Below are 7,895 nucleotides of genomic sequence, written 5' to 3'. Positions count from 1 at the left end.
GTCCAGTCAATCAAGAATTCCTATTGACACGCGCAGTCACAAATAATCGTGAAACCGTCACGAAATATCCATGACCAGAGATATTACTGTTATTTCTGGCTTAAATTTCAGAAAAAAACTACTAAACAACTTTGCACCAAATAACAAAAAGCACAATCTGCATAACAACATCTACCTGTCACGTGGCCCCTGGGGTCATTGCCGTCCCCACTAAGTTAGCCTGAGCTCCGCGGACATTTCACGGCTTAAGCGCACGTTACTACATAGCTTTATTTTTGTAATGTCTTTGTTTACACCTTTTACCTCAGAACAGTCTGCTATGTTCCTTCTCTTCCTGTTCTCAGTATTTAGTCTGAACATCGTAAACAAGGTCAATAAACAATACCCCTTGTTATTCTGTTCTGATCCAGCCTTAGCACCTAGACCAAATATACCAATGCAGCTGTTGTTTGGGACAACATACTTTGGTCTTACGTAGGGGTGGGCGGAATTTGCGTAATCGCGTTACGCAAATCTCCGCGAAAAGGTAAAAAACCTCCGCGAACACGCAGAAATTCCGCGAACACGCGGAATTGCTTGTTCGCGATGCTTTTTTCCTGTTCACAATCGCTGTTTGCATGCTCGGGGAGAAATATCTCGCGAACACGCATTTTGAGAACGCGAACAAGCAAAAATTTCGCGAAGTCGCGGAAAGCAGAATTTTGGGCAATTTCGCGTTCTCCGCGGAACGCGAAATTACCCAAATTCCGCAAATTCCGCGAACGGAACGGAATTTACCGCCCAGGCCTAGTCTTACGGGGATACACGAATAGGTAACACACACTAGGATAGGGACCTTTCCAGGGAGAAGAGCGAGACAGCACCTATGATGCAGATCTCCCATCCATAGGCTATGGTATGGGGTCTGCTGACAAAGCCCAGAGATCTTCTAATATATAATAATACTTTTCCTTATATTCTGTTCTCTATTTGTATTTTCATGATAACATCTCCCTTCATGATATATGGACTAGCAGCTAAGCTAACTGTATTTGTACCATGCATTTTCCTGCTTGTTGTGGCACGTAAACTGCATGCTAGAGCACGTTATTTAAAATAAATAGTTTCAACTATTTGGTGTCAGTGTCAGATCTTATTGTGGATGAATACTTGAATGCAAGTGAAAGGGTGTGTCTTGTCCCCATGATTCCTGAGAGATCTGGGAGTGTTATGTTCTGGGGTGTCTAATCACTTGTTTTCTAGGAGAGCAAGGGAGACACTATAGCTAGTCGGTCCTGGGCTTCTGGGTACTAAGGTGGTAGGAGGACTCAGTCCCTATACATCAAGGTCCTATAATATTGCATTCTGTTCTGGGGCAGAATCCCTGCAACATACCTTTCTGCCAAATTAGGTGTAATTCCGCCCAGTAGTTTGGGATGTAGGTTCGACATCACATTCCTATGGCAATTAACGCTACAAACGCACCCTCATTTCGCACCCCTATTTCTTAGTCCCCACTGCATGGGGATCATGCATATAGGTCAAACGATGTCAAAGTTATAGGCAAGTCAAAAAATGCTTTTTCTATGGAAACTAGATCCTAACTATAACTACCTACTGGCGACCAGCAGGAAGTAATATATATATATATATCTGTATATATTAAAACACGAAATAGAAGGTCAGGGCACTCAAGGCCTGCACCAGTAAGTGTATATCATTTAAAGTATGGGCAAGAATGGTAGTGCAAAGAGCTGAGAACTTGACCTTCCTAGTTCCCCCAATTTTGAATGAACAAAAACACAAGGTACAGAATAGCTCAGCACATACCCAAATGTAAGAATTAATAACAGACAATATAACACAATATCTGGATTAATGAATAGCAAACACAAACTAATCTCCTAAATGAATGATTTAAGACTAACCCTGGGTGTAGTTCACATAGCCGCGCTTCGCGAAGCTTCGCGAAGATGTACTTGCACTACGCGACCTTCGCGTAGCTTCGCGAGCTTGCGTAGATTCCTGGGGTGCCCGTTCACGATGGCTTTTTCTTGTTCGGAAGCGCGGTGAGCGTGTTCGGGGAGCTGTTTGCATGCTCGGGGGATATATCTCGCGATCTTACCCATGCGGTCGCCAACGGGCGCGGCCATCTTGTTTTTCAATTGTCCCGCCCGCTCGCGATGCCTATTTCCTGTTCTGGGTCACGGATAGCGTGTTCGCGATGTGCATTGACGTGTTCGGGAGCGCATTTTACTTGTTCGCGATGAATAGTGCATGTTCGCGAGAAATATCGCGCGAACTTACCCACGCGGTCACGGATGGGCGTGGCCATCTTGTTTTTCACTCTATGCTATGGTTCTGGGCCTACTTTTGTATCTACCCTTTATCTTTGCAATCCTTTGTCTTTAAAGCATTTTTTCTGACTTTTTTTAGTTATTATCTATCTCTCTCTTTGCCTAAGTTTATATTTTGCATTTTATTTCTACTTTTACTGTGTTTTTGTTACTTTCATAAAGTTCTTTCTATCTTCTACCCCCTAACTTTTTTTTCCCCTTCTAACTTTTCTTTTGCGCCTCCCACCCACCCCAGAACCATGGCCAAGGGCACACCAAGTCCGAGTGCCAAGGGCAAGGGACCTGCAGGAGCAGAGAAGGGCCGCCTGCCTTGCGGCAGAATGCGTCTTGCAGGGGTGCAGGCCCGGCAACTGTTTGGGGAGGAGGAGGTGGCCGCCTTTGTTTATTTCATCCAGTGCCTCCTCCCCTTGACCTTGGCAGCAGGTGGCAGGCCCGGCTCTGGGTACGCTACCCAGGAGTGCCACCGTCGGTGGGCGAAGGTGCGCCGGGCCGTGTTCCGGTGCTCTGGGCTCCGGCGCACCCACAATCAGCTAGCCCACCGGTGGTCCGACATCCTGGACCGGGAGCAGGACCTGTTGGACCTGCTAGGTGTCGAGGTCGTCGGCTTGGTGAGTAACTGATTGTGTATATTAAATTTGATGAACAACAAGATTACTGCTGCGTGCCAAGCATTGCTGGTAAATTACGTTCCAAAAAGCAAAATGTTCTTTGATTTAAGCCAAGGACCCAGGTGCTCGGTGGTACTCTTACTGAAGTTAGGTAATGTGATTTGCTAGAGAGACTCTAGTTCTTCCATTGCCCTACTGTGAAATAGTGGTGGATGGATATTGGATACTAGGTTTAGTTTGTTAGTATTAGTTAATAATTGTTTTATGCGGTCTGCGTGACGCCTCCTCTGTCACTGATTGCTGCTTACCCCAGTCCTCCGTCGAACCTTTTGTAGTGGTAGGCCTAGCATGGTCAGTCAGTAGCAGAACTAGATCAGAATCATGCAACCAACCCACAATTTGTTGTATGTATGTATGCACTAATGTATGCATGTGTGCTCCATCTCATCTTTGCATTTGATGGCTGAAAAAAATGGAAATTCAGACTTAGTGAACAATTGGCCCATCTGGAATAGGTGGTGTAGGTCAGGTGGTACTTACTAAGCTTCGTATTGTAATCAGAATGATTATGGAACACTGGAGTTTTCATAAATAAGTAGACTATCCGTGAATGCAGGAAGAAGACAGTAATCGATCCATCTGATTAGATAGGTCAATTTTATTGCAATTGTTTTTTCCTAAAATGTTGTTTGACTTATTTTTCAAAATGATTTATTATTATTTGTTTCACAGCACTCCTTAATGTTTGTCTTTCTTTATTATATTTTACATGATCATCAGCACCACCCAGGGGCAACAAGACGGGGTCGGAGTCGGCGGGGGAACCACAGGACCGCTCCTCTACCGAGGCTCCTGCTGCTGGCCCCAGTAAGTCCTCCAGTGGTTATATTGACATTTATATTTCCCTAACTTTTACTGCATCTTTTTTTCCGAACTATAAATTATGGTTCCACTTTCTAATTCTATTTTTTACAAAAGCTTACTTCTTTGACCTTGACTATCTGTTTCCAAATTCTGTTTATCCCTGCCTCTAACTAAGTTGCTTCTAACTGCCTCTGCTATGACTCTCTGTACTACTACTACTACTACTACTACTATTACTATTATTACTCTGTCTGTAGCGAAGCTTGCACAGTTGCCCACTCTTTATAGAAGGTTTTCTTTGGAATAATAAAACTCTGATTGACCAATAGCTCTAGCCACTGTGTCCTGTCCTTTGGGTTGTCCTCTTCAAGTCTTCTCAATGTTGAGGCTTTGAGAATTACCACAAACAAAATGGCCAACCAGATATTCGACTAGTATTTTTGATCGGATAGTACATGATAATACTATTGTCTAGTGATTCTGCAGAGCCACATACAGAACTATGCACAACAAAATAGGATGTTGCTGATGGGAGGTTGGACCTTACTGATCACACCTCAGTCCGAAGAACCCATGATCCCTTGACCGACTAGCTATAGTGTCTCACATTAGGGTCCCACTCCCGACCCTCCCCCACGAAGAAGATACACAATGTTGATGATGACTGAGACAGACAACTCAGAACATAATAATTAATAACACCATTTTGCTCACTCACTTGTGTAAGTCCACCCCACCACACCAAATACCACAGTGTCTATGTGTAAGTTAAAAAGGTTTATTTGAAACAAGTATCAAACTCTGTACATCGGTAATATGAAATTTAATTTACTACAGCCATAGTCAATAAGCCAGCAAAAAGCCTAAGATTAAAACAGTAAACATTTACAAGTGGATGACAACAAGAACAAGAGCCAAGATCTTTTGAATTCTGGAAGACCCCTCACCGTAGAACGTAGAAATAGTGGTTACATCATCTTGCATCCAATATGCTCTGTAAATCTCTGGTTTGTAGAAGGGAATCTTCCGCCTATTATTTGAGAAAATGCTGCGCGTCAGCCGTTAGATAGTATACTGGTGAATGCGAGCATTTTGCAGTCATGGCAAAAAGTGTAACATGTATGTGATGGCTAAGCAATATGGACTAAACAAACACAATAAGTGGGTTGTTTTTCGACCTCTTCACTTGTACGCAACAGTCAAGTGGCCTCAAAGGCATCTACTGCACATGTCAATAAGCTGGCAGGTATAATTAAATATGCGCCAAAAGAGTAGTAGTCGACATGATGAATCTAAAAGGGTTACACATGGCTCAGGCTAACTTGCAAAAGAGTAGAGTAAGACTAGATGACCCTAGGAACCATATCACTACTAGTGTCTGTCTACTGGCTGTACTTACTGTCTAGTGCTGATGTATGCTGTATTAACTTTTTTTTCAATGTTCCAAGTGAACACTTAAAATAGTGGGAGGTTTCCAGGCATCTAAAAATGTGTGTTGTTTTTTTCTAGGCACACTACCATCCACCAGTGCCGGCGGGGCCAGCGGCGATGCGGCCATTCCGGAGGGGGCAGGAGAACTGGCGGCACCTGCACGAGAGACAGGGGGGGAGCCAGCAGCAGTGGCCGGCGGCGGTAAGTTATATTCATTACTTCTTGACATTACTACTAGATGGAAGTGTGTTCACTATTTCACTGTACTGTGTGACTTATTAAGTTGTAGTGAACATTATACAACGGTTGAAGAAGACACCCTTTACTTAGCATTAGCAGCGTGAGTTGAGTAACCAATGGCCTCTTGTATTTGACTCCAAAATTAGCTGTGAAGGTTTTATGGAGAAGACAAACTCAGATCAGATGACCTTGATGGATGTGTTGAACAAAGAGAGAAAGAACTAAGGGTGGAAGGACGGGCGAGATAAATAATATGACTGACTGGCAGAGAAGGATATGTTGTTGGAAGCATGCATAGGTGGCTGATAGTAATCAGATCAGATGCATGGGTTGTTGAAGGATGGGTGGAAGGTGAAAGAGAATGCCTGCCTGGGTGGGCGACACAGTATGGGTGGATAGTGCTAGATAGCAAGAATCAGCGTTGTTTGGTTCTCAAAGCCAAGGCAAGCAAGGAAGGAGCAGAAGCATGGGTGTTTGTTGGTGAAACCAACTAAGTATGGGATATATAAAAAAGAAGGATAAACGTTTACTTTGGATGTATGCCTGGATGTACTACTACTACTATCATCATCAATAGACAGTATAGGTGGAAAGTGTCACTGGAGATTCTTACTTTGAAGAAAATGTAAAAGAAACTGTGCAACAGTAGCAAAGCGTAGGGGAATATAGGTAGTATAATCAGAAGAATACAGTAGACTTGCAGTAGTTTGCAAGCACGTCATATATATATATTTTTTTTATATATATATATATATATATATATATATATATATATATATATATATATATATTAACGCTACAAACGCACCCTCATTTCGCACCCCTATTTCTTAGTCCCCACTGCATGGGGATCATGCATATAGGTCAAACGATGTCAAAGTTATAGGCAAGTCAAAAAATGCTTTTTCTATGGAAACTAGATCCTAACTATAACTACCTACTGGCGACCAGCAGGAAGTAATATATATATATATATCTGTATATATTAAAACACGAAATAGAAGGTCAGGGCACTCAAGGCCTGCACCAGTAAGTGTATATCATTTAAAGTATGGGCAAGAATGGTAGTGCAAAGAGCTGAGAACTTGACCTTCCTAGTTCCCCCAATTTTGAATGAACAAAAACACAAGGTACAGAATAGCTCAGCACATACCCAAATGTAAGAATTAATAACAGACAATATAACACAATATCTGGATTAATGAATAGCAAACACAAACTAATCTCCTAAATGAATGATTTAAGACTAACCCTGGGTGTAGTTCACATAGCCGCGCTTCGCGAAGCTTCGCGAAGATGTACTTGCACTACGCGACCTTCGCGTAGCTTCGCGAGCTTGCGTAGATTCCTGGGGTGCCCGTTCACGATGGCTTTTTCTTGTTCGGAAGCGCGGTGAGCGTGTTCGGGGAGCTGTTTGCATGCTCGGGGGATATATCTCGCGATCTTACCCATGCGGTCGCCAACGGGCGCGGCCATCTTGTTTTTCAATTGTCCCGCCCGCTCGCGATGCCTATTTCCTGTTCTGGGTCACGGATAGCGTGTTCGCGATGTGCATTGACGTGTTCGGGAGCGCATTTTACTTGTTCGCGATGAATAGTGCATGTTCGCGAGAAATATCGCGCGAACTTACCCACGCGGTCACGGATGGGCGTGGCCATCTTGTTTTTCACTCTATGCTATGGTTCTGGGCCTACTTTTGTATCTACCCTTTATCTTTGCAATCCTTTGTCTTTAAAGCATTTTTTCTGACTTTTTTTAGTTATTATCTATCTCTCTCTTTGCCTAAGTTTATATTTTGCATTTTATTTCTACTTTTACTGTGTTTTTGTTACTTTCATAAAGTTCTTTCTATCTTCTACCCCCTAACTTTTTTTTCCCCTTCTAACTTTTCTTTTGCGCCTCCCACCCACCCCAGAACCATGGCCAAGGGCACACCAAGTCCGAGTGCCAAGGGCAAGGGACCTGCAGGAGCAGAGAAGGGCCGCCTGCCTTGCGGCAGAATGCGTCTTGCAGGGGTGCAGGCCCGGCAACTGTTTGGGGAGGAGGAGGTGGCCGCCTTTGTTTATTTCATCCAGTGCCTCCTCCCCTTGACCTTGGCAGCAGGTGGCAGGCCCGGCTCTGGGTACGCTACCCAGGAGTGCCACCGTCGGTGGGCGAAGGTGCGCCGGGCCGTGTTCCGGTGCTCTGGGCTCCGGCGCACCCACAATCAGCTAGCCCACCGGTGGTCCGACATCCTGGACCGGGAGCAGGACCTGTTGGACCTGCTAGGTGTCGAGGTCGTCGGCTTGGTGAGTAACTGATTGTGTATATTAAATTTGATGAACAACAAGATTACTGCTGCGTGCCAAGCATTGCTGGTAAATTACGTTCCAAAAAGCAAAATGTTCTTTGATTTAAGCCAAGGACCCAGGTGCTC

This window comes from Triturus cristatus, chromosome 3_1 (genome assembly GCF_964204655.1).
Source record: "Triturus cristatus chromosome 3_1, aTriCri1.1, whole genome shotgun sequence".
Lineage (NCBI taxonomy): Eukaryota > Metazoa > Chordata > Amphibia > Caudata > Salamandridae > Triturus > Triturus cristatus.
Note: the sequence above shows the minus strand (reverse complement) of the source record.